The following is a 26,606-nucleotide window of genomic DNA, read 5'->3' as shown; positions in this document are numbered from 1 at the left end:
AACAAACAATGAAAAACCATAATTTAAGGTAATAAAAATTGAAATCAGTTTTGTGACAACTACGCCATTAGCGTTATACTACTAATAATTCTATTGTAAAGTCATGAGATTCAAGCTACTGTAGCCAAGCAAAGCATATCACAGTCAGCGAAGCCAGTGAAACTCACGCCTACCGCTGCTGTAGGAAATATGCCTTGAAAGTAGCAAATCAACCGTTGCTAAGAGCAACTCTACTTACTGTAGAAAAATGTTCTAATTCCCGCTGCATTTCCTACATTTGTGATGACACTACAGATTTAAAAAGTCCATGCATTCAACATAGGTTACTTGATGAGATTCACGAATTTAAACTACTGTTGTGAGAAGAGCTACGAGAGTTTCGCAAAATTCAAACCAACTACTATTACCAGTCCTAGCGCTGGTTCTATCTACCTCGAACTATATAATCATTATAACTCTCATTGGCTAAAATAGCTTTAAAGATATTGTAGAGTTTGTAAAGGTACGAATGCGAAAATTTCTACATCGGCAAAGGAAGCTCTCAGCCAATAACTGTGGAAGTACTATTAGAACTTTAAGTTGAGAAGCAAGCTTCCTGGTGTCCCGGTGAAGGTATGGTTATAGTCAACCTTGGTCCCTTGACTAGCCTGTTATGAAATGGTTACTCCGAGTTGACAATAGAATCTACTGATGCATAGGGTAACGGTCGTATTTTGGACCCCCTAAGGAAGTGAGTTAAGTGTTTTGTCCCAATTAATTAATTGTACAGCGTAACCAAGTCAAAGAACATGTCAAAATGTAGAGAAAAACTTCCTCTACGAGATAAAAACGCCCAAACGGTCATGTAGGATCTAAAAAACGTCGAAAATAATTGAACTGTGAAGCACTGTTTTTCATTATTTTGGACACACTTATACATTTTGGACCCTTATAGTATATATTTTGGGCCCCTCAGAATGTTTTATCGTTTGGCGACAAAGTCCATGCCACTGGTTGTATAATATGCTTGCCCATAGTCTAATCAATCGATTGACAATGGAAAACCTAAGAAATTCCACGCTACGTCCAGAAACTTTAAAAAAAGTTTTTGATTACATTTGAACAATTTCTGACGGCTTCAATTTATGTGTGAAACATGTTGTAACGGTTACCTGAATAAACCGATTGAATAAAATTGATTTCAGATAAAATAAACACATTTTCTTGTACAAACGTTTGATGCAAGTGCGAAATTGTTCTATCCTTCCAAATGGCATGCGAATTGAGTTGGTATTTCGATTTGAACTGAGAAATTTGCAGAAAAATGGCCCAGGGGATCCAAAATATATTGGTTAGAAGTTAGAAGCTGATGAAATCAGGCTCAGAACCGAATATGTTCCGAAAAACTGAAATTCCTGAGAAAACCATACTGAGAAGTGTGTAAAATAATATGAGTTCCTGATCAAAATGAACTCAAGAATGAAAAACAAAAAAAAACGTCACTTGAGTGAGAACGACACGTTGATAGCCTTCCCACATCTTTACTCTTCCACAATACAGTTGTTGTGGAAGCGATGTAGGTACGATAGGCTAACAGTTTCAACACTAAATAAATCGCACTCGCTCTTCTCGCATGAGATGGATGGATATGGGTTATGAAAGGGGTCCGCGTGGTCTGTAGGGATTTGAATTCTAAAACTTGTAACCAACTCAGTTATTGGGTCACCAAGTGGCTCGGTAGCTTAGTTGGTAAAGCGCTCGTCTAGCATACAAGAGTCCTGGGTTCGAATCCCAGCCGAGCACGTGGATTTTTTTCATTATTTCACCCATAATTTGTCCATCTCTACCACGCGTAATTAGATAATTAATTTAATAACCGAACAGCTCAATATAAGCGTCAATTTAAAAAAAAAAAAAAACTGATCGGTAATTAATTCCTTCATCAGACAGAAACATGACCCATCCGAACTAATTGTATTCCAGCATGAGATTAGCTGCATTGCTAACCTTTGCAAAGTTCCCACAATTTGTAGGCGTGACTACCGGGGAGGCAGACAATCAATACACCTTCAGAGACTCGTCTCGCGCGGCCATCAGCCAGCCAACGCCGATCGGTTTGTGCGTCCCTCATATTGGAGAGGTTTACCAATAAACGAGATGCATCCATCCGCCGCTTACCTTGACTGCGCAGCGCGATCTATTCTAATGTAAATTGCACACGGGTGCACGGTGTCTCTGGTAGAGGACTTAATTGAAAGAAAATCAGTAATATTACAACATCTTCTAATCTGAATCTTTCCACTTTTTTCTTGGTAGTTTCATCGACAAAATGTAGATTCAAATTTATCAAAAAGCTTACAAACATTTTTGTTAAATTCAATTCAAAGTGTTAGAGGATTCTGCAATAATGATAGTCAACGGCAGAATTTAACGTATTTATGAGTTTAACAATCAGTTTTGTAGAAACAACAATCATATTTGTAATTTCAACAATCTGTTTGATCAAACTGTATTTTTTCGTTCATATTTTTACATATGGGACAGTTATGCCTTTATGGGAAGTTTAGTTTTCTGCCAATATTTCGTGCCAATTGATCCTACGGAGTTGAAGTTACAGCTTGACAAAGTTGTAAATTTTGTGTGAAAATCGGCTTTCACTACTGTACATCTAGAACCAATTTACTAGGTTTCGACCTGCACCAGGGACACCGTGAGACTCCAACGGTAGCCGGTTCCCGGCTGTGGCTGCAAACGACGATCGAATGCTACCCAATAATAAAAATGCAATCCAATGCAAATGTCAAAGTATACCGCGCTACTACACGAGAGTAGAAAAATTCACGACTCATCGCGGATGCATTTTTCCTGTACGCGAACAAGTTGATGAGTTAGGCGAAACTAGTTTTCGTCTCGCCGTCCGCCTGCCCATGGATATTCCTACTTAAACCGAAACGAATTAAAACCAGCGCACAAGATCGACTTAACCATATAGGCGGCTAAGAACCAAGCGGTAAAAGATGAAAAATCCTCCAGCATGGTTTGCAGAAGATCTGCCGACGAGTTGTTCAAATAGAAGACAATCATGTTAGGACCCAGATTGGAATCGGTCACGACATGGGGCTTCTATGCATGCGAGCTGAATGTGCGCGTCCTTTCCCGGTGAATCGTGAATTAAACTTTATTTTTTTGACTAGAAGCAGTTTAGTGGATGCCCTTTCAGTTGGTTCTACATGGCTGAATTTCCGTAAAAGCGTAGATCAACCATTGGAATATAGTTCAAGAAATAATGTGAATTGTAATTGAAAATAGTACTTTTGACAAATTAACAAGTTCAATTCTGTTGAAATATTGTTCAACTGTTAAACTGTCACAATAAAATGGACTGTTCAGCTGTTCGACAACCGGTGAACCAGTTTTGACAAATCACCTCAAGCTCGATAGCCGACACCATCAATTACGATTTGAGATTGCGCAATCGGACTAGACAGTGAGTGCTTTACAGAGAAAAAAAAGCTCGCCGTTGACAAACTTGTTTTTGCATCTGGTTCACAGGTTCCAACTTTCTTACTTCGACGTGTGTTTTCAAACTACTTATCAAACTACTATCAGACCGAATCAAGTTTCAATAGGATTACATTAACAGGTCCATGGTTGACTTACAAAAGGGTCAAATGTGGTGAGTATTATCGAGATGTTTCATAATAGGATCTGATGTTTGATTGAATGGAGAGAAGGTTCATTCATGTTGTGATTTAAATAATACGCGATATCCAGTTTTATCAAAACCCAATCTTACAAGGTGAAGGTTAAGATTAACTGTGACCTATGACAATTTGGAACGATTGAATCATGTGTGTAAGCCAATAGTACTGCATAATTTGAAACATCGATAATAGAATATTTTAGCTCCTGTTTACTTGTTCCAATCGGATTCGATGCAAACTTCACTGTCCATAAAAGCATAACTGTCTCATATAGATTTTCGACACTACACCTTTTTTATCACAAAATTTATGTTTTGATATGAAAGTTGGCACATTTTGTTTGGAAATATTCAATATGAAAAATATTGAAAAACAGAAGCATACCAGTCTCAATATGAACTTCCAGCCCAAATAACAACTGCAAAACGTGAATTGTCTATAGTTTATATATTTGACGATTCATAGAAGCAAAATGACTATGCGGTGGTGCTTGAAGAAAACAGCATGCAGAAATTTATTAGAAAAATATTAACATTTGCATCAGAAGACACGATATACGAATGCGAAAATGGCAACTAAGGCAAAGAAAGCTCTTAGCTAATAACTGTGGAAGTGCTCATAAAAAACACTGAGCTAAGTAGCTGGCTCTGTCCCAGTGGGGACGTCAATGCCAATAAGAAAAATCAGAAGACAAACTTCAAACTTTGAGCGCTATTTTCGCAATGTCTACTTCTTCCATATGCGACAATTATGATTTTATGGGCAGTTCAGATTTGTGGGGTTTTGTCTAATAATCTTGCAACATACCCTGTCAAGAAATTCACATTTTCCACGTTTTTCGTTCTTATTTTCATTTCCTATATTCTCAGTATAAGATTTACCGTAAAGCTTGGCATGTTTATTCTTCGACGTCATAAACCATTCTGCTGTACAACGCCAAAGATGATTCTAAACACCTGTTGTTATACTACTTCGAGTACTTCCAAAGTATCTTTCTAAATGTCCAATATCTCATGTCCTTAGAGGACCACGGTATCTTCGGGGTCGATCATAAACTGAGTGGTAATTTTGGTGGAAGGGAACACATTCTGAACAAAGTGTTCCTAAATTTTGTATGGACATAAGTCTAAACGGTTCAGAGAAGTCTGAGCTGCTCAAATTCCTCTCGGAATCCAGGAATTTTTCAAAAACTAAAAGTTCCATTGAAACTGCAGGATTTCAAAGAGCTTAAGAATTCCAGAGCTTCCATAGAAGTCTCATCGTCTCTATCGGATATTAGCAATTCTGTCCAAAATCCCAGAATTCTCTCATAAATCTCAGAATATGCATCATATAACACTCACTAGGATTGGACATATTTTTTTAATTACTTATCGTAAATTTTTCGTCATAAACATGCTGTTTTGGCAGTGCAAGGCATTTGGAAGATTTTTTATTGTGCGCGTCGAATTACGAAATTTTACGAAGGGAATACCTTTTGTAAGTAAAGCAGTTGACAATAACGGCCAATGGCGGAGAGAACAAAACTACCTAGAATAATAAGTTCATCTATGACAAGAATCTCGCATACAAATAAGTCAAACTTTTGCAAGTTTGTTTGTAACACATTTGACTAGAGCTATAAAATGTGTTAAACTTGTGATTCACTAGTTTGGAAGAATTATTCAATTGCTCAAGCCATAAGTTGTCAGTTAGAGCAGAAATATAGCTTCGGTACTGATGAGATTTGTACACATTAAGCATACGTATCATATATACTGTTGAGAAAATTCAAAATATGTTTTTTTAATGTAGTTAAGTATTTAAAAATGATTGTGCTACATTTTCGCGAATGTCTTTTCTCCGAAAGTCTGTTCTTGTCATCATAATCACAAAACAAAATACTAACATGCACCCTATTGATAGAGGTACATATTGTAGTTAACACATGTCTCCTAAAACCGATGTACTGTGCAATTGGCTAAAACTCTTAAACTGTAATTTTGGCGAGTAGTCGTTTGAACTAATACGGTATTTTTAGTACTTTTGTGTCTCTTATACCAAGAAACAAACTACCTAACTAACTTTAAGCTTTATTCAGAGTTTCAAAGCAATAACTTCCTTCACAGTACTTCCATTTTATGTGATATTTGATTTGCACCATTTGTACCTCTGCTTGTACGATCAAAATTAGTAATTTTATGTGAAATTTGATAGCAAACACCTTTTTGCTTTATACGTTTTTGGGTTTTCGTAAGTTCCAATATAATCGGAAAAGCAAAAAAAAAAACATTAAGTATCTGAATTTGCATAAGTCATTCAAATATCTGTAGAACCACTTGGAATAATCTTGTTTAGATTAGTTTATATAACAAGGCTGCTTTGATATGTTTTATTCACAAATTTTCCCAATATTACCAATTGCCATATAACAATATAACGCAAATGTACCATATAACAATATAACTGAGCAATTCTTGCTGAAACCAGGCCGCCATCGGCACCCATCATTAGAATCCCAATGTGATGTCACTGATCGCTAGCTCTCGATAAAACTTAAGGGTGGTCCTTTCGGTTTTCTCAAATTGGTGGACCCCTCGTACGCCAACTAGTTAAACAGTTTGCGTAAAAGCCCATTTTTTGATAAATCTTGGGTATTTCTTCACGTGATATGTCTCATATTTCCCTCGGAACACATAGCAAACTTAGTGGCATCGTATAGAGAAAGGATAGAGCTTTCATTTGAAGTTAATAAAATTTTAACGGCCATTTTTAATTTGGCCGCCATTTCGAATTTTGTTAGAAAAATCGTTTTTTCGCCATCAGCGCACCGCTAATTTTAAATTCTGAGATCACCATCAGAAAGCTGAGAAAAAAATGCGTAACGTAAGCTACAAAAACTCGGTGAGCAATGGTATTTACCCTATAAAATGAATGATTTTCTAAATAATGTTCGACGATTTTGACGTATATGGCGAGTGCAATCAATGCAAACATTATTTTTTGTACAACAAAAAAACAAGTTTTCAATCGTTGGTTAGTCATATGAAGAATAGGAGTATTATTTTGAGTGATAAAATCTGGCGGCCATCTTGGATTTTGTCGCCATCTTGGTTTTAAGTAGTAGAATGAGTTTCCTAGTTTAGTTTTATCGAAAACTAGCGATCAGTGACATAAAATTGGAATTCTAACGATTGGTGTCGATGGCGGCCTGGTTTCAGCAAGAATTGCTGAACTGAACTGTTTTTGACCAACAATTCCACTAAACAACCACATACCACCTCAAAACGTCTCTCAAAAGCCTTGAATAGCTGTGAGGATTGAACTTGAACTTGTTTGTGAGGATAAACTTTGGACAAGTAAGAGTAAAGCATTGCTGCGATAAGGAAACACCAAGTGGGCCTTTTTTTTCGGTGAAGTTTTTGAAATCAAATTTTAACTCAAAAATAAGAACTTTTTTAGTGTGTATCACAGAGATCATATGTTAAATATTTTCCCGTATTAACCTTTCAGTAGTCGCGCGGTTTGCCACCGTCAGAACCACCACGCTGTTGTTGTAAACGAAAAGCGAGGTTTTTTCAGCAGTGTTGTACAAAATACAACAGCGCGACGACTGAAGTGTTAACAAACTATGTTTGCTAATTTACGCGATTATAAAGCAGTGGGTACTTTATGTTTCCGGTGACTGTAGAAGATCCAGCGAATTCTTACAGCGGTTTTCACGAAAACTACAGAGTTCTCACTGGAATCACTACATTCCGATTGAAATCCCAGACTACTACAGGAATCTTAAAAGTTCCAATAAGATTAACAAAAGTCCTCCCAAATCTCAGGACACTATTCCATTAAAATTCGTTACAGATTCCATAAACTTTTACTGTAATCACAGAGTGTCAACCAGAATCACAAAAGTTGCAATCAAAATCTTAGGAGTCTATTGAAATCGAGGACCCGAAACTTACATCAAGATACCACAATTCCATCCAGAATTGAATAATTTTCACTAAAATTCCATCATTTCTTCCAAAAATTCAGGATTTCTCAAGATTCCATCCTGAATCTCAAGATTCGATCTAATATTACAGAAAGCTTAAAGGAATTCAGAATTTCCATGTAAATCTCATATTTTTTCTCATCAAAGAGTTCTCTCTAAATCCCTAACATTTTCACCTAAAGACATATCAGAATTCTTACCTGAAACTAAGAATTTTATACGAAATCCCTGAGTTCACTTTAGTGTTTCTGATTACCTAGGTCATGGGTTCAATCTCAGACCCGTCCCTTTTCTCGTACTTACTTATATCTTCCTCTCGCAATCGATCACACTTAAACTATTCGTTCATAGCAATCGCTTGAACCAGAGACGGGACAAGAAAACTTTTCCCTACGTAAAACTTTTGTTTTGCGTATATCTCAGGGTCCTGATTACTTAGAAAGATGGCGACATCAGCAGACTTGTTCAGTAAGTCAAGGACTATCATCGCTTGAGCCATAACATTCGAGATTTTGCACCCAGCGGCGCATAAAACTTTTGGTTTGCAAATAATCGAGAACATTAGAGATTTTGCCACCAGATTGCACTAGTGAGCATGATATTTTTGTATTGCTGATATCGCAGGAGCCCTTCCACTTGAAGAGATTGCGTTTTTGCCAAAATGGTTCAGTAGCTCAATAATTACCATTTTTCTTGCTAAGGGCCAATTTCTTCACCTTCGCCTAAGCCCTTGAACCACGTTTACCCATACGATTGAACCAGGTTTAAAGCCTGAGCGGTGGTGAAGAAACCGCTTATAAGAGATTCAATATTTTGTCAACAGGCGGCATTAGTGGCGGTGGAATTACGTATCTCAATGACCATCCCAAGTTAGCCCTTGAGCTATTGAACAGCTCTTCCGAAGACCCTAATCTTCCAAATCATCAGAATCTTGAGATATAATGTTCCTAAGGTTACATTCTTTTCCATTTAGGTTCATATAGCGCATGTTCGAAAAAGCGCCTCCACCGGCAGGGTTCTCAACTACAAGGATGATCTTTAACTCCTAAAGGTAAAACGTATTCAGTAATTAAGCTTCGTCGAAGACAGTACAGTAGTATCTCTCAACGCATGCGAGATATCCAACAACACTTTTAAATAAGGAATCCTATAAGCTCTTGGTCCCCTATGACACCCCCTAACTATATGTATTATAGGAGATCTGACTGTATTTAGCTTATTCGTACTATTTTATCAGTATTGGCAGCGCAAACAATGATTGTATTTCGTTTCCCGAACGCAATGTGTAACACATAAAGCATACGTAAACTTTGCTCAAGATTCGACTTAATGTGCTGAATGTTTGGTGTATTCAGTTTTATCTATTTTACTTTAGCAGTGTTTGCCAGCTACGACATAATTTTGAACCACTCATGAAAAACTAGATTACAGTTGAAGATTATTACTAGCTTGCCCAGCATTCTGTTTCTAGTCCGCTGAAATGTTATGATTTTGAACATTTCATAATAAATTGTTCTTAAACTGTATTGGCAGCCACACAAATATTTGTGCTTCTACCGACTGTATGGCATGGCATCCAACTTTGGTATACATCCAGTGTCGTTATCTTAAAATTTATTGGTATCTGCAACCCCAAATTATATGATCTTTTCATAACAATCGAGCAGTGTTGCCATCTATTATCAGAATATGAAAACACAAATGGCCATTTTGGAAAGATCACAATCCATGCTTCAACTCTACCGAATACCGTGGATCAGTATTTCAAAATCTAGACGTTTTATTTTTCAAAACCATAGTTATTACCTGCAAGGGAGGCACAAATGCTACACACAAAATATGAAACAATTTTTTTTTAAACTGCAAGGTAACTCCAACTTGCCAACGACAATCAAGGCAGACTTGATGAAAATCGTTAATTTTCCTATATTGTGTACCTTCGATCTTTTCGTACAAAATGGAAAAAATGAAAAGTAAAAAGAGGAAAACTACCTGAATCTGCATCATGGAAAGCAAAACACATGCACACGATAGTATAGTTATCACTAGTCCACGTTTAAGAGCCAATCAAAGTCCAAAAGTTTTGGGTTTGATTTATTGAACTATTTAGAATCTGTTAAAAGGCTGGTAGCTTGAATATTTGAAATTATGCGCATTTACCACGTACAAATAATTACATAAGCTAAGAAGAGGACCAAGGAACAAATGTTTTCAATAGGGTATCCGCAAACAAAACAATCAGTTTTCGTTTACTTTCTCGAATCGACGAAAGTAACTTTCATACGGTTTGGAGAAAATTAATGAAGAAGAATCACAACCTGTCTTCTTAAACTGAATTAAAATGCATCAACTATTTAACTTTTTTTTGTCGTGTACATCGCTAAAATTTTGCGTACAGTCAGCTCGTGGTAAAAACTAGGTCGATTCTATTAATTCCCACAAAAATATTATGACAAAGTGATAAGTCGTTTAATTCAGTGACTTACGTCGTTTTGTACCGGTGTAAAATCGACTCAAGTAGTGTGTTGTTTCGATTCGTGGTTGAGTCACTATGTTTCACCACACAACGGAGCGATGAAAGTAGCGGTTAGGTTGCGAAAGTTGAAAATCTTACTTACGCCGTTTTGTAAACCCGGAAATTAAATGTTCTAAAAGTGAAAAATTGAGTTGGTTTCAAGCGAAACGTGTAGAATTTCGTTTGCGAAACACGTAGGATCCATAAAGTAATTGTATTTACTTTTCTGTTTTGAGACTGTTTGAAATAAGTTTTTGAGAATTGCGAGAATCTCGTGTATTACGCCAATTTGCTTGTGATAGCGGAAACTCTTTAGAATGAACCACTCCTCTTTTTATTTCGCCTATCGCATAATACACGTAGAACGGCTCAAATCTCATCGCCGCGTGTTTCAACTTAATTACCATAAATGCATCTGGGCAACCTTGACAGCATTCACCCAATGCCGTTGACCACAAAATTGTTGCTTCTAACGACTACAAAAGATTAGCATAAAGTCTGCGAACGTTTCACATTTGCTGTCTTTCAAGAATCTTTCTTGACGGGACGCAATCATCATTAGCAGTAAAATTTTTTCGAAATGCTATTGTGATGCCTTTCTTAATGCCAAAGGAATAGTCCTGCTCAAATGTCACGATTTTGATCCTGTCAGCTAATGTGATTCTATTTGGGAAACCCACTAATTTGCCAGAAAGAATCTTTCACTGTTCACTGATCGCGTTCAACTGGCCCCAGACAAGGTCGATGACTTTCTAAGAGAATTTCCAGTCTGGCATCTTTGCACTTTATGGCATGCGTCGTCGAACAGCAAGATATTATTCGCAGCCGGTCTTTCGACGGTGGCTCACCAATCTCGTCTGCTTGAATTGCTAATCAGGTGGTCTTCGTTTGCTTCTTACCCGTATCGATTGGATTAGAGCCACGAGCTGTTTTGCCGGTAGATTTACCTGAAAATTAATGTAGAGAAAGGAATATATGAATAAATTGAATATAGAAACCGTACTAAGGTGAATGCTTCTGGTGGATATTTGCTTTAAATATCAATGACTTCAGTTCCACAGAACACAACAGTTGAACGGAAGTGATTTAACCTGCAACCAGTCCTATTATGCAATGAACTGTGCTAACTAATATAACCCAATAGTAAGTACCCATCGAAATAAAACACTTTCGACCAAAGTCACGACTCTCGCTGCTAAAGGAATACGCATGGCACGCATAGTATAAACCCCAATGCAAATTCGAAATGAACGAAACAACCTTTATAAAACCGACCCAGGAAATAGCGAAAGCATTATAAAACGTGCAAAAAAAGTAAGTGTCGCGTCACCAAAGCACGATTTGCTTACCCACTAGCACTGATTCGGTTACGATAAGCGATGTTTATAGATACGGAAATTTTTGTCGAGCTCCAACCGTGCAGCAAGCGCTCTAATTTCTTACGCAAATTATTATCGGCAAATGCAGGCCACCAACACCACCACCGCCGCAACAGCGCCACAGACAGCACGTTTTTGTCCCTATTAGCCAATCAATCGGACAGAAATTGGTGAACCTGCTCGTTAGTTGCTAATGGAAACTTTGCGATCAGCCGAGATTTACTCGTTTAAACTGCGTTTAATGACGGTTGGTACTTTGCCAGAAGATGTATCCATTGACTCTTTGCCTGTGCGCTGGGGTCAATATGACCCCAGAGCATTATTGTTATGAAAAAGTTTAAAAAATCACGAAATTCAAAGATTTTTGATGCTTATTCTCAACAACATAAAAAAACATACATTCTTCAATAAAGATTCGCAACAACGAGAGGCTGCTGTTATACACATTGATTGGTAGTCTGGCGGGGATCCGACTGTAACACTATATCGTTCGGATTTAACGGCTACGCAATCTTTACAGGAATAAAACGAGGTTTATTACTTGCTCAACGTTTCGACACCAAACCCCGTGTCGAAACGTTGGGCAAATAATAATCCTCGTTTTATTCCTGTAAAGACTACGTAGCCGTTAAATCCGAACGATTGATTAGTAGTGAATTTTATTGCATGATGGTGCTAGCTCAAAAAACGTTACATTATGAAGCTATGACATCTTATACTTTACAATTTACGGGTTAATTTATGTTTGATTACGATTGGCACTTTGCCTCGCACAAGATTCACACATTAAAAATCCAGTCCATCCTAACCATTTTCAGCCACTTCCTTATTTCTACGGAGGGGTCGGTGGCAATGAACTCCGCTCTGCATCCTTAATCGTCCCCACAACAACATAAGCTCTCATAAATCCGAAGCGTTAGGTACCCTCTCTAAATCCGACACATTTTATCTGCGCTAATGTCAAGGTCGCCATTTGAATCGACATGCGACGACGATCGCCTAGAGGTGTGATAGCTTGTACAATTTATCTTGCATTTAAACAGGATTCCTGCGGGGCGGCTTTTCGACCGTGCGAAGATGAACCTGACACTCATTAGTTATTCGCAGGTGGTGGCAACGGTGATGACTACGACCCGAGCAGAAAAACTTTGCAAATTATACTCTTCATACGATGGGAATGAGAGACAAAATACCAAAAATCAATACCATGGACCCACAGTTATGGATCAAATAGTGTGGAGTCCAACCTATAAAATTCAATAAAACAATGAGGAAAACTTAAAATTGTAATTTAAAAGCACGAATTGAATCGTTTCAAATTGGAACTTCGGTAAGTAAACTGTTTTGAGTGTAATATTTACATAGGATTGCATAAAAATTAAAAATTGAATCGGTTTCTGAAAACCATATTATGGATCAATTTTCATATTATGGATCAAATTGTGACATATTACGGATCAGTACGCAAAATCAAGAGATTTTCAACTCAATGCATCTGTATTGCATGATTTGGTGAAAGTTAACAATGTGACGCATATTACTGCAAAAAATAGCAGTGTTAGAGCTGGAAACAAGGGTAAAATGTCATTTTTTTGTGACACTGCATTGTAGTAACTGAGACATGTACTGTCTTCGCTCCGCACCGAGTTGTTCACCCATTTTTGTCTGATAAAAAACGAAATTTACAAACCTTGATGTTTTATTAGTTTTATCCTTAGTGCTATTGACTGAAAATGTTGAATCCAATGCTTAAAAGGGCAGAAATCTACATTCTTTGGAAGTGATCCATAACCGTGGTAAACAATCATTTCCTGGTCCATATTATGGATCACTAGTTAGAAGAACTACACCGTGTCCAATATATTCTCATACACTTTTTCTTTTCTTTGGTATAACTTTACTGAATGTAGGATAATCCAATGTTGTAGTATTTCATTGTAGTCTGGTAATATTATACCAACGTAGAATAGCTTGTTTTATGAATAAGAAAAAAATAATTGCTATGATAAGTGATGAAATGTCCATTGAAGTCGTGTTTTGCACTTAAAATGAATTTTTGTTCATATTGGTCTGGTTTACAAAGTGAAAATCAGAGCATTCACAAAAAAGTTTCAGAAACTTTAAATTAATCATATTGCGTTTTGAATAGATAAATATTGATAAAATTTGATAAATATATGTGCGATAACTGCAGATTGAAATTGGGCTCTACCTATGAGCGTGCCGCTGGAAATATTTTTCGTAAATTCTTAAGTTGATAAAATAAGTTTATAATTGAAATATTTCCAAAATATTTCCTGTAGTGAATCAGTATTATAACCACTTTCAAAAAATATTATCACCAATGATGTCAGTTAGACAAGCGCTAAGTAATGTTATCTCGAATTTGTATGAGAATATACTGGACACGGTGTAATATTCGGTATTCAGAATCAACAATCAAGAAAAATGTTTTCCAAAAATGAATCCATACTAAATTGAAGCGAACGAGCATGTTTTATGCTATAACATTTGAATTTTACCACCTGTGGTAGCTTATGGATACTGACGGCACTTCTTACAGAAAACGGCCATATAATGATAGCTGTGTGGTACCAACTAAACATTTGTCAAATACACAGTTATTTAGCGGTTGATTGTTGTGCTTAACATTACAAATGGTAGAAGACAAATAATATAACATGGGAAAAATATGTTTTACGTCAACTTTTATGTTTTGAGTGAGTTATCCGATGTTGAACGCCAAAGTGATCCGTCACTGTGGGTGATCCGTAACTGTGTGGGCATGGTACCATCAATTTATACTAATGACATCTGAAAAACAACAGAATGAGGTATTTTAATACTAAGTGCATACAAGAAGTTGTAAACATTTTCAACAGATAAATGAGCTATCGAGTAGGGAGTGAATAACAAGAGAAAGCTATTAAAATTAAACAACAAACTAAGTTTTGCTAATTTTCAACAGATCTTCACTTTTCATCAAAAATTATCTCAAAACATCGAAAAGAATAGCTGATAAGCAGCTAATTCTGCCATAACAGCAAAATTTGCTCTCATCAAATCTTCATTCTTATCTACATAACAGCAAGTCAAAAATAAGTCGATGTCTTATGACTCATTCTGATATGTGATTGTTATATGCTTGCTATTGTCTTCTGATCGGGTTCGACGGCGTTGGCGCGTAACTCTGCCTAATTCAGGGGCTTTTTTTCTGCATCGGGTTCATTTATCGCAGTATGATATGCTAATCAAATGGTGGGTAAATGCTAAATGAAGTGGTTGGTATTCAATTACAGGGCGGCAGAGATTGAATTTCAATTACTCATACGACACGGGTAGAGATGATGTTGAGATAAGTGCACGCTTAGAATGAGTTACACGCGATTGAGAAGAGTTGACTCATAATGCATCGCTGTCGTGTTGTCATAATCAATAACTATGATAATGAAAAACTTCGTCAAAATTTTCATAAACAAGATTTTAAGAAAATTGACATCTGTTCGATTATGAGTGAATTGTACGCAATCGTGTGTAACTTTTAAAGGAAATAAAGATTGCAGTTAAAAACTAATCTGATCTAATGCAATTGATTGAATAAGTTGAGCATGACTCACCTCTATTAGCATTGGGTAATGAAGCGGTGCATCACACACGGTGACGACAATATAACACGTACAAACTGTGAAATGAGTTCATCAATCTCATAACATTATCAAACTATGATTTGTGCCAATCTGTGTTCATTTTTTTCTGTTTTTACCTATGAAAAATCGGGGAGGGAGGGGTCTAAAATTGACAAATTTTGCTTTACGTAATATTTGAATCATCTCTTAGGATGAATCGAAGTCCCATCTCAAACCTAGAGAACAAAACAGCACCCTGAGCTAAGCAATATCAATAGATTGGATAATCTTTGATGTGTTCCCGTTCGATTAAATTTCCAGCACAAGCAGCTGTTTGGCAGATTTGCTCTCTGGAGGTGACCCATTTCACATAAAGACGCTTCGTATAAAGTAGTTTCTTATAAGAACAGGTATCATTTTAAAGAAGGCATAATTCCCTTTATGCCAAACGTCCATTATGCGAAATATCCACCCTACAACGTCTTATGCGAATCGTCTTTATTCGAAACGTCCTGCCCCCTTGTTCTCTAAGGAATGTCCTAACCACTCGTAAAAAGATGAAATAACGTAGCAAAAAAAGAATTGTGTAAATACAAAGCATTTAGGGTCAATACTTTTAACATTAATCCTAACGTACCAACATATGTTCTCAGCATAGTTCCTTTTCAATTTTAATTTATTATTTATTTCTCTTTCTTTTCAGGTTGGTCAAACAGAAAGTAGAAGACAACTTTGGCGAACACTTGAATTCTAGCTCGACACATTCAGTACAATAGGTATCAGATATCGCTATACGTTGTATCAAACAATGAAAAAATGAACCCACACAGAACGCTGACAACCGAATCCTTTCAATCAGGACTGCCCAATCTACGGCTGGCGACATGTTTTTGTGTGGCTCGCGGAAGGATTGAAAATTCTTCTCATATTTGGCACGCTGATTACTCTACCAACTTGAAGATAAAAGACATCGAAGCTAACAATTTCAATTTTGTATACAGTTCCATGCTTATAAGCTTAATAGTTGTTTAAATTATTATCCAAATCTTGTCAAACACTTAATTTATTATTTATTCATATCTTTACATTTAAATTATTTCTAGATCATTTCAAGTTTTAAAACGGTTTTAAATTGTTCTTAATAACCATTTTATTTAAGAATGTCGTTTCGAGGTTTATTATAAAAAAAACAAGTTTACTAGATTACCCTGCTAGGATTACATTGTTTTATCATGCCCAAGTAACCGGATATAATTTTAATTCGCTCTGCGAACTAAAAAATCCTAAATGGTGAAAAAGCGGTCAACATATTCAATAAATAATGCCTGAATAAAAGTAATTGTCGAAAGGCACTTCTTCAAATAATTTGTACTGAATCATGTGCTTATATTCTTATTAATTCCAAAAAATGAAACTCTTAGACAGGATCCTCAAAAAATTTTGAACAAAACTTTCACAGATAACATGGTCAGGATGGTCACAGAATCTCTAATAGAATTCCCTAGATTTCTATCCAGGATTATCATCGAATTCGATGCGTTTTTTCAAACATTTTGGGAATGGTTACAATATAACCCTGAGTAAGATTTGCATAGAATTTTAGTTTAATTTATTATAGAATTATGAGCAGTTTTGAAATCCTGGACAGCGATCTCAAACATTGCAAGGTAGGGTTTTGAAATGAATATTGGGTGAGATTCTGAACGAATCCTAGGCTAGAATTCTGCACAGATTTATTCTGACCAAGATTTTCACACATTCCGGGTTATAATTATCAACATAACAAATTCAGGATTCCGAATAGGTAGAATTCTGGTGGATCTAAAAACAAAAAAACATGAACAAAGTTTTGCAAATGCTACTGGATGACTATCTGGTGGAGGTGTTCATAATTTTTTAGAACATTTCCGCATGTCATATTTATTTAGCAAAACCGCACAGATTACTTATTTTGCTTTTATTGATCAGAAAAAAAAGTACTTGAACAGAATTCAGATTTTGCATCTGCTATTGGGTTCAAAGTTCATATTGAGACTGTAATGCCTTTATTTTTAAATATGCGACTACATTGACTGCATATTTTCCCATAACATTTTCAAACAAAGTGTGTTATTTTTCATATGCATAGTGAAGTATGAAATATTAAAGCATAAATGTTGCAATAAAAAAGTGTTGGTTCGAAAATCAATTTGGGACAGTTATGCTTTAATGGGTGTAGTCATTTTATAAAGAATTTTCTGAAGGAGAACTGGAATTTTATGGACTGACTTTCAGATAAATTTCTGAAGGAATCTCTGATGATTACTTTTTAAGAATTTCTTGCGTAATTTCTGCTGAAAATTCTGGATGAATAACTGAAGACATTTCTGGAGGAATCTGGAATATTTCCTGAAGGAATATCTGGATTATGTACAAGTGAAATCAGTGTACACTTTTGAGAGTCTAAAAAATTGTGAAGTCAATAATGGCGCCGGCCACGTCCTTACGGTCGTCGGGGAAGGGAAGGAATGTTAGTGTGTGCGAGAGCACCTCTGCATCTCCACGGTTGTCACGAGAAGGATTTGGTGTTAGTGGGAAGGGCTACATGTTCAGAATTCACCTTGGTAAGTGATACTACTCATGCAACCTCAATTCAAATACATCAAATTTCTAGTTCTAATGTAAACCACAAGTATGTTGACACCTCTGGTGGCAAACCTTTCAAAGATGTTGACACATACATAAACAAGCAAAAGAAATGTAAATGCTTTATTTATGATGGAAATCATGAGTTAATATTATTGCCGACACATGTTGCGACTAACCATTCAAAGAGTTTCTGATAAATTCAATGATAGAAAATTGTATATATCAAATAATTATCAAATAATTTGAAAACAAACAATATAAAAATGTCTCAATTTTTATAAAAATAGCATGGAACGAACTCATCAATTGATGTGTCTAAACTGGAGAATGTGAACCTTGTCGTATGTTGAAGTTTTCGTGCAAAATGATCGGCAAACGACGCGCAAACCGGAACAAAATACCACTTCCCGAAAACATACTAGGAAAAACAACGAACGTTTGGAGTAGCCAAAACGCACAGCCAAAAAGGTTCTCTTCGTTCATCTCTACATCTTGTTACTGATTCTTCTATGTAGATTTGTAAATTCCTGCTAAATCACTAGCCAAAACATGTTCACTTCAGTTTTTTGATTAGCAAAACAAAGGTGACGCTTCGTAAAAACACAACCACCGAGTACGTCTTCTACAATCTTCATTGAAAAAAAAATACGAAATAACAGTTTTAAAATGAGGCCGGTGTCCGGGATTCAAAGCGTCCGAGCAATTCGAATTTACACGGTATTTACGTTAAGAAGGGGTCATCTATGTGTGATTGGGCCTAGGAATGTTTAGTATGTCTAGCGGCCAAATTTAGAGTTTTAGTTTCACACCAACGGATTTTTCAATAAGTAAAATTTACTGAAATCATTTATATTTTGATGTATAAGTTAATAATTATTCCGAAGCAGCCAAACATATAAAATTCTTCTTCTTAACATTGCTTCCTCACTAGGACTCTGCCTGCTTCTCAGCTAAGTGTTCGATGAGCAGTTCCACAGTTAATAACTGAGAGCTTTCTTTGCCAAACTTGCCATCATTTTCGCATTCGAATATCGTATGGCAGGTACGATGGTACTCCATGCCCAGGGAAGTCAAGAATATTTCCATAGCGAAAAGATAGACCAGAAAGCGAACCCAGGCACCTTCAGATTAGAATTTTTATAAGCAAAAATCTGGGAACCAAACTTATAGAAAACACTCTGCGTTGAAAATTTGATCGACTGGTAACCACCAGTTGGTATCATATCGATGAAATTATCAGTATGCATGGTTGTACGGTTCTGTGATTTGTGCTCTTGAAAATTCGAAGTGTGACTTCGATTCATCTTTATCTTAAAAACCGCCATAATCGCAAACTTAATATTTGTTTGTTACTTACTGCTTAAATTGCTAATTTGTGTATCATTCCAAACCCCTTCGAATGAAATCAATCTTCCATTCCACCCAACTCGTTTCGAGTCAGCTGATTTATTCATCGGACCAACACGACAAAACCTACTGCATTTCCTCATGCTATCATTACCGATTGGTCAAGGAAGTCACTCCCAATAACCCAGCTGACCCAGTCGAAGTCCAGCAACAGGCTGCTATGCAATCAATCAACTCCATAAGACAAACCATAAGGAACATCGAGGCAAGTTGAAAAATACTTTTTCAATTAACTTAATCTAACTTAACCTAGATATATAACGCATTAATCGTGGCAATAAAAGATTGCAACGATTTTACCTGAAATTGTCGGTAATTTTATTCGACATTTGCTCCAATGTTTCAATCGGATTTGTGTCATCTACATACAAAGATTTTTGACATCCCTGACGTAACTCAGGTAAGTCAGATGTGAATATTGATCCCAAAGTACTGCCTTGAAGAACACCAGCTTTAGCAGGTAGATTTTGAGACTTAGACAACCTGAAGTATATACAAGCTTTCAATTATTCTAACAATGTATATTGACATATTCAAACCTTCCTTAGCCGAGTGGTTAGAGTCTGCGGCTACAAAGCACAGCCATGCTGAAAGTGTCTGGGTTCGATTCCCCGTTGGTCCAGGATCTTTTCGTAATGGAACTTTCCTGGACTTCCCTGGGCATAGAGTATCATCGTACCTGCCACACGATATAAGAATTCTAAAATGGCAACTTTGGCAAAGAAAGCTCTCAGTTAATAACTGTGGAAGTGCTCATAAGAACACTAAGCTGAGAGACAGGCTCTGTCCCAGTGAGGACGTAATACCAAGAAGAAGAAGAAGAAGAGAAGAAGAAGAAGAAGAAGAAGAAGAAGAAGAAGAAGAAGAAGAAGAAGAAGAAGAAGAAGAAGAAGAAGAAGAAGAAAAAGAAGAATATTCAATCCTTCATGCCAAACACATGATTTTCTATGCCGAAAATAGTAAGACGAGTTGAATAGTTTTCAGATTTGTTGGAACGAATCCGATCCGTTACCCGTAAATGTTGATGATCTCTAAAATTAATGTTTATGTGTAATTTTTTGCAACTAACCCCGGTGTACCTTACCTCTACTGCATAGTTCAGAAAAGACCGACAGGCCTGTGCAAAATGACCTGCATCGATTGACTTACTGTGGCGCTGGTGACGCCGACCGCTGAGAGTTCACTCGCGCCACACCACATTATGCAAAAAAAGGGGAAAAAGCCAACAGCTGGAATCCAGCATCGGTACGGTACCCACCCGAGTCCCGTCCGATTTGGATCGATTCGCGTGCCCACGCCGTTGATTGATTTTTGCCAGTGGTACCTACACTGCCGTGTAAAAGTTTGGGGTCACTCGTTAGAGAACCCCATTGTTCAAATTTCAAATGAGATATAGACAATTGAAATTGGTAAAAAACAGAAGAGATATTAACAAAAATGTTCGGCATTGCAGGAGACCAGTGCACCATAGGGTGTCGCGCGAATATTCATCGTATTAAGCTTTGATCATCGAGAACCTGCTATTTTCCCAGTATTGCAGTGAATAATGCTGACCAAACCGATGCCAAACAACTCTTTCCCATGATAACTTACGCATTGTGCAATAAGATTTTGATGAGTGTTGATCTTTTATTGAAAATAATGCATTGCTTATATTCGCCGTATCCATTTTCATTTTGGTGTCAATAAGTTTTGATTCGTCTCAGTGGTGGTTAAAATACAATACTTCAAGGTTATTACAAAATATTTAACTAGAATATCTAGATCAAAGGGCTTCTCCCTCCATTCTTTCAACATGATGAAATATATGGATTTTCTTTATAATTCATTGGTGTAATCAAAATACAGCCTGCAATTCCTTTTCAATGAAAAATTAAGACAGCTGCTCACAATGTAGTGAAAACACCACAATCGAAGGAGCCGTTTCCTACGCCGAACATCACGCACACATTGACGCGTACAAATATTTTCCCAGTACGACGGATTGGAAATTTTGTTTACGTTGTCAATTATATATCGTTGTCCTTATCCTCGAGGAAATTTCTTAGAATTTCGTGAATTTTCGTCTAGTCAATGCTGAAAAAAATAGTTATGTTATTATTAGTTAGGTTTGCAAAGATTAAAAAATCGAAATTTCGGCTTGCTTATGCCCATTATATGCATTCAAAGTCCCAATAAACCTCAAGTGTTTGAAGTATGAATCAAAACGGTATGTTATCCTCAAACTTTCACACGGCAGTGTATGCACTAAGGTTCTCGTCGCAGCTTTGCATCTTCCATGTAAACTTCTGAACCCTGCTCTGAAGCTGCTTTGACGCCGCCACAGTCGGTTTGTTTTCGAATCCCTCGGAGCGCCCGTGTAGAAGATCTCCGAAGCATTACACAATAATTCGTGCAGCAACATTTCAAAAGGTAAACCTATCCGGAGACGAATACGGCAAATGGAACTAGGTACGTCGACAGTTCTGGAGGGCAAATTTAATGTTTACTTTTACATTTGGGCTTCGGATCTGGGTGGTGACGTGACGTGCAGTGCAGTGCGAGGACCCGGTCGTTGACGTGAGGTTAACATTTCGACATAACGCGCACACGCCACCAGTTTGGCTTCGATTATCGAATTACGGAGGACTCTCCTTTTGGGTGATGTCGCCAAAAACATTGCGTCGTGGCCATTTTACGACCGTTGCGTAATTGATGGTTCACGATTACACCAGAAGCTTTCCAGTCGAGGTCAGCTGAATAAGGGTCGCAGGTGCTGAAGATAAAAACGGTGGTGAATTGCCAGAGTAGGGTTCTGAATCCCGATGCGACAAACAACACGTCATGGTTTGTTTCAATTTGCGAATCAACACCATCAACAATGAACGGTACCTATTTATAGCAACGGTTTTCTTTAGGCAAAAATAAAACCCTACAACAAAATTGTGTATAAATATTGTCTTGAACCACAAGAGTGTAAGAATATTTCTGTGACGTGACTCCCTTGTGACACGCCTCCACCCAATCACCCAGTACGCTGAAAATAATTTTGATTGTTGTTTATGGCCTGTTTTCGTTTTCATGCTCATTTGAACTCGGGGAACCATTTCAATTTGGACGATTTAATTTTGCGTCTTCTTCTCGGCGTTCAGATAATGGCGGTGACCTCTTGCCAGTCAAACAAACAATTGTGGCGCGACTCTTGAAGCATAATTTTAAACTTTTTTTATACCGAATCGCTGATGATTGTCGAAATAGGTCGACGGAAATCACGCGATTTGAATAATTGTAATTGTTATCTAAGATTCGGAAACAAAAACTAGAAAATCGATCTACATACCAAAGCTATCCTCTGAGCTTTGGAAAAGGTTAGAAATTCGATTGACGTTGATTTGAGTTTGCCAATATGGTGAAAGTGAGTTACATCAACTGAATGTACGACAACGTCGGATAAATACATTGCAGATATTTTGGCATTCTTTATTAGAAAGTTTTTGTACGGACAAGGTTCGAACTCTTTGCCATAAACTTTACGTAACTAGATGTAATTAAATCTAGATCTAAGTGATTCTAATACGATTTTTGATTGAATGATATACCGGCTTCGAAATTTTTAATCAATAATGAAGGTGTCATCTATTGTTCGGCAATCATAAACTATTTTCTTTTTTTTCATCCATGGAGTGATGGAAAAGTTTTCAATCTGTGTCTTGAACTGACCCAATTCCGAATTCATATACCTATCGAAATTCAAACATACAACACTTGAAACTAAATTTTAAAGCGCTATATGATTACCCAGGTTTTTAATTGTGTTGGTCATATGGGAGGTAGGTCATTTGGCATAAAGTCATTTGGCATAAAGTCATTTGGCATAAAGTCATTTGGCATAAAGTCGTTTGGCATAGTGAGTCTGAAACCAAGGATTTCTTAAGATGACTTTCGTTTTCCATACCTTATGTTTTTATTGAAACAAAGCATTTTACTAAAAAACATTATTATATACATTGAAAGTAGAAACTTAATTGCAATAATCGCATCACATACGTTATTTGAAATGATGAAAACAACAAGATTTATTTTAGTTTAAAGTGTATCAATGCTTTCCACACATTCAAATAATGTTGTATAGTTACTATGAAATCAATGAACTGCTAAGTAGGGTCTTTTTGTATAATTTGAATATACAGTCAGTGACAAAAGTTTGTAACCAAATGCTATTTTTCCATACAAAATGCTCATGTTTTAGGATCTGTATCTCAGCTTCTTGTAGTCCGAATTGGCTAAAATTTGGATGACAACCTACAAGTAATTGAAGTTTTGTCTGTAGTGAATTCATTTTCCTAAGAATTTCGAAGGGTTGTTCAAAGACAAAAGTAAGCAACCAAGAGTTTTTATTTTAATTCGATAACAGTGTACTGTGGGTGATTAGTGTGTTCTTGCGTTACTTCTGAAAATGAACAACTTTGCCGAACAAACTAACAACCTAAACCTAAATTAAAGCAAAATTTCAAGTTTTTTTGTAGTTCGTCATCCAATTTTCAGCAAAGAGCATCGAACATGGGCATTTTGAATGGAAAAACAGCATTTGGTTACTACAGGCTTTGGAAAATTTAACTATTTATCACATACATACGAGCCATAATTCCATCGCATTTATCCGCCTGCATTCATACAACACGCATGACGTTTACCGTTCGTGGAAGATAACGAGCTTTGAACGAAAACAAGACAGACACACAACACCCACTGCACAGTGGACTTTTCTGCAAAAAAAATGTCTTGAAATTCAATATCTCTGGATGCCGCTGGAATAAAATCTATCTTTTTACCGCAAAAGAAAGATTTTTTCATGGGCAAAACGATAATGACGTCAGAATTCACTGCACGTTATTTTTTCGTACGGTTTTGGCCTATTAAAGGTCATTTTACCCTATTTTCAATGGAAGTAATACATTCATAATTCAATATCTCTTGATGCCGCTGGAATAAAATCTATCTTTTTACCGCAAAAGAAAGATTTTTTCATGGGCAAAACGATAATGACGTCAGAATTCACTGCACGTTATTTTTTCGTACGGTTTTGGCCTATTAAAGGTCATTTTACCCTATTTTCAATGGAAGTGATACATTCATAATTCAATATCTCTTCATTCCGCTGGAATAAAATCGATCTTTTTACCGCAAAAGAAAGATTTTTTCATGGGCAAAATGATAGTGTGGTGAGAATTTACTGCACGTTATTTTTTCTTACGGTTTTGACCTATTAAAGGTCATTTTACCCTATTTTCAATGGAATTGAAATATTCATAATTCAATATCTCTAGATTCCGCTGGAATGAAATCGATCTTTTAAGCGCAAAAGAAAGATTTTTTCATGGGCGAAACGATAGTGAGGTGAGAATTCACTGCACGTTATTTTTTCGTACGGTTTTGGCCTATTAAAGGTCATTTTACCCTATTTTCAATGGAAATGAAATATTCATAATTCAATATCTCTAGATTCCGCTGGAATAAAATCGATCTTTTACCCGCAAAAGAAAGATTTTTTCATGGGCGAAACGATAGTGAGGTGAGAATTCACTGTTCGTTATTTTTTCTTACGGTTTTGACTTATCAAAGGTCATTTTACCCTATTTTCAATGGAAATGAAATATTCATGATTCAATATCTCTGGATTCCGCTGGAATAAAATCAATCTTTTTACCGCAAAAGAAAGATTTTTTCATGGGCTAAACAATAGTGTAGTGAGAATTTACTGCACGTTTTTTTTTCTTATGGTTTTGACCTATTAAAGGTCATTTTACCCTATTTTCAATGGAAATGAAATATTCATAATTCAATATCTCTGGATTCCGCTGGAATAAAATCGATCTTTTTACCGCAAAAGAAGGACTTTTTCATGGGCTAAACGATAGTGAGGTGAGAATTCACTGTTCGTTATTTTTTCTTACGGTTTTGACCTATCAAAGGTCATTTTACCCTATTTTCAATGGAAATGATATATTCATAATTCAATATCTCTGGATTCCGCTGGAATAAAATCGATCTTTTTACCCCAAAAGAAAGATTTTTTCATGGGCAAAACGATAATGTTGTGATAATTCACTGCACGTTATTTTTTCTTACGGTTTTGACCTATTAAAGGTCGTTTTACCCTATTTTCAATGGAAATGAAATATTCATAATTCAATATCTCTGGTTTCCGCTGGAATAAAATCGATCTTTTTACCGCAAAAGAAGGACTTTTTCATGGGCTAAACTGTAGTGAGGTAAGTGTTCACTGCACGTTGTTTTTTCGTACGGTTTTGATCTATTAAAGGTCATTTTACTCTATTTTTTATGCGAATTAGATGTTTATAAATGTATATCTATAGACTCTGCGGAGATAGAAACGATCTGTTCGCCTCTGAAGAAAGATTATTTCATATTTAAATGGATGGTGGGATGAGTATTCACGGCAAACGAGTTTTATGCACGAGTTTGTCCTACCGATTGTCATACTACTGTTTTTGTTAGAAATTGCATCTTCCTATGCATCTTAATCAATATCTCTGAATTTTGCAGAGATAAAACCGATATTTTGCCTCAAAAGAAAGACATTCTCAATAGAAAAACAATATTAAGGTGAGAAGGTGGGGGACGTGATTTTTGAGTACGATTTTTGCCAATTAAAGGTTATTTTTTATATCCTATTTTTTATAGGATTGAGATATTCATTAATCGTTTCTTTTGATTCCACTGAAATTTTTGATTCTTTCGAGGTATAAAGATCGTTAGTATATCTTTGTACCTCAAAAGAATCAAAATTAGTAAATACTGAGTGCAGATGTCTAACTATGGAGGTGTCACTATCGTTTTTCCCATTGAAAAAATCTTTCTTTAGCGGTAAAAAACTCGATTTTATTCCAGCGGAATCCAGAGATATTGAATTATGAATATATCATTTCCAATGAAAATAGGGTAAAATGACCATTAATAAGTCAAAACCGTACGAAAAAAATACCGTGCAGTGAACACTTACCTCACTACAGTTTAGCCCATGAAAAAGTCCTTCTTTCCCGGTAAAAAGATCGATTTTATTCCAGCGGAATCTAGAGATACTGAATTATGAATGCATCACTTCCATTGAAAATAGAGTAAAATGACCTTAAATAGGTCAAAACTACAGTTTAACCCATGAAAAAATCTTTTTTTTGCAGTAAAATGATCGATTTTATTCCAGCGGAATCCAGAGATATTGAATTATGAATATTTCATTTCTATTGAAAATAGGGTAAAATTACCTTTAATAGGTCAAAACCGTACAAAAAAATAACGTGCAGTGAATTCTCACCTCACTATCGTTTCGCTCATAAAAAAAATCTTTCTTTTGCGGTAAAAAGATCGATTTTATTCCAGCGGAATCCAGAGATA

At 36.3% G+C, this 26,606-nt stretch overlaps 2 protein-coding genes and 1 non-coding gene across 8 annotated transcripts in view; 2 read left to right on the top strand and 1 right to left on the bottom strand.

Moving 5' to 3' along the window:
* The window catches only part of LOC5566513 (6-phosphofructo-2-kinase/fructose-2,6-bisphosphatase 1), a 399,659-nt gene that overhangs the window by 172,752 nt on the left and 200,301 nt on the right, over nt 1-26,606 (bottom strand). The gene's annotated exons all lie outside the window — the stretch shown is intronic.
* The window catches only part of LOC5566514 (alpha-N-acetylgalactosaminidase), a 254,907-nt gene that overhangs the window by 69,882 nt on the left and 158,419 nt on the right, over nt 1-26,606 (top strand). The window lies entirely within an intron of this gene.
* Nucleotides 1,711-1,782, top strand: Trnaa-agc. Its single transcript has one exon. It is a non-coding gene; the product is annotated as a tRNA-Ala (tRNA).

The sequence above is a fragment of the Aedes aegypti genome, chromosome 2 (genome assembly GCF_002204515.2).
Source record: "Aedes aegypti strain LVP_AGWG chromosome 2, AaegL5.0 Primary Assembly, whole genome shotgun sequence".
Lineage (NCBI taxonomy): Eukaryota > Metazoa > Arthropoda > Insecta > Diptera > Culicidae > Aedes > Aedes aegypti.
This window is presented reverse-complemented; position numbering and strand designations above follow the sequence as displayed.